The sequence below is a fragment of the Apodemus sylvaticus genome, chromosome 13 (genome assembly GCF_947179515.1).
Source record: "Apodemus sylvaticus chromosome 13, mApoSyl1.1, whole genome shotgun sequence".
NCBI lineage: Eukaryota > Metazoa > Chordata > Mammalia > Rodentia > Muridae > Apodemus > Apodemus sylvaticus.
The window spans coordinates 60,157,115-60,159,192 of record NC_067484.1 but is presented as its reverse complement, the minus strand read 5'-3'; positions in this window follow the sequence as shown (position 1 = coordinate 60,159,192).

Below are 2,078 nucleotides of genomic sequence, written 5' to 3'. Positions count from 1 at the left end.
CCTTGACAGCACTTGCTGTCTCCTGAGTTTTTGACCTTAGCCATTCAGACTGGTGTGAGGTGAAATTTCAGGGTTGTTTTGATTTGCATTTCCCTAATGATTAATGATGTTGAACATTTCTTAAGGTGTCTCTCAGCCCTCCAAAGTTCTTCATGTGAAAAATTTTGTTTAGCTCGGTACCCCACATTTTAATGGGGTTATTTCGTTCTCTGGGTTCTATCTTCTTGAATTCTCTGTATATATTAGATATTAGCCCTCTGTCATATTTAGAGCTGGTGAAGATCCTTTCCCAATCTGTTGGTTGACGTTTTGTCCTTTTTACAGTGTCCTTTGCCTTACAGAAACTTTGGAGTTGTATGAGGTCCCATTTGTCAATTCTCGATCTTAGAGCATAAGCTATTGGTGTTCTATTCAGGAACTTTTCCCCTGTGCCCATGTCACCCAGGGTCTTCCCCAGTTTATTTTCTATTACTTTCAGTGTGTCAGGATTTATGTGGAGGTCCTTGATTCATTTGGAGTTGAGCTTAGTACAAGGAGATAAGAATGGATCAATTTGTATGTTTCTGCATGCTGACCTCCAATTGAACCAGCACCATTTGTTGAAAAGACTATCTTTTTTTCCACTGGATGCTTTCAGCTCCTTTGTCCAAGATCAAGTGACCATAGATGTGTGAGTCCATTTCTTGGTCTTCAATCCTATTCCATTGATCTGCTTGCCTGACTTTGTACCAATACCATGCAGTTTTTATCACTATTGCTCTGTAGTAAAATTTGAGGTCTGGGATACTAAATTCCCCTAAAGTTCTTTTACTGTTGAGAATAGTTTTAGCTATCCTGGGTTTTTTGTTATTCCAGATGAATTTGAGCATTGCTCTTTCTAGCTATATGAAGAAGTGGGTTGGGATTTTGATGGGGATTGCATTGAAACTGCACATTGCCTTTGGCAATATGACCATTTTTAACTATATTAGTCCTGCCAATCAGCGAGCAAGAAGATTTTTTCCATTTTCTGAGATCTTCTTCAATTTTCTTCTTCAGAGATCTGAAGTTCTTGTCATATAGTTATTTCACTTGTTTGGTTAGAGTCACTCCAAGGTACTTTATGCTGTTTGTGGCTATTTTGAAGGCTACTGATTTGCTTGAGTTGATTTTGTAGCCAGCCACTTTGCTGAAGTTGTTTTTCAGCTGTAGAAGTTCTCTAGTAGAGTTTTTTGGGTCACTTAAGTATACTATCATATCATCTGCAAATAGTGATAGTTTGACTTCTTCCTTTCCAACTTGTATCCATTTGATCTTCTTATGTTGTCAAATTTCTCTAGCAAGGACTTCAAGAACTATATTGAAAAGATAGAGAGAGGGGGGGCAGCCTTGTCTAGTCCCTGATTTTAGTGGGATTGCTTTAAGTTTCTCTCCATTTAGTTTGATGTTGGCTACCAGTTTGCTGTATATTGCTTCTACTATGTTTAGATATGGGCCTTGAATTCCTGTCCTTTCCAAGACTTTTAGCATGAAAGGATGCTGAATTTGGTCAAATGCCCTTTCAGCATCTAATGAAATGATCATGTGGATTTTTTCTTTGTGTTTGTTTGTGTAGTGGTTTGCATTGATGGATTTCCTTATATTGGACCATCCCTGCATCCCTGGGATGAAGCCTATTTGATCCTGGTGGATGATCATTTTGATTCTGAGAGAACAAAGACACAGTACTTCCAGCCAGGAACAAAAAGCGTGAAATCATATCTAATTGCCTTGAAATTTTGAGTACCCTCCTACCTCTGCAGACCTAATATTGGGAGTAAAAGGTAAGCCCGGAGCTATAAGCTTTTTGAGCATGGATTTTGATTTTAGCAATGTGTTTATGCCAGAGTCATGAACACTTGGGTGTTCAAGCTATGCTGAAGAGAAGAAATGGATGTGAAGCAGAACCAAGTTCACACAGATTACTCACTCCATGCAGTTACCTGGGCAATGATATCTGCACTCTTGGCATGAACTTGAGCAATGGCCTCCAGCTTTTCCAGGAAGGCGAAGATCTCATTGAGCTAAAACAGAAATAAACAGCATCACAGCATCTTTTA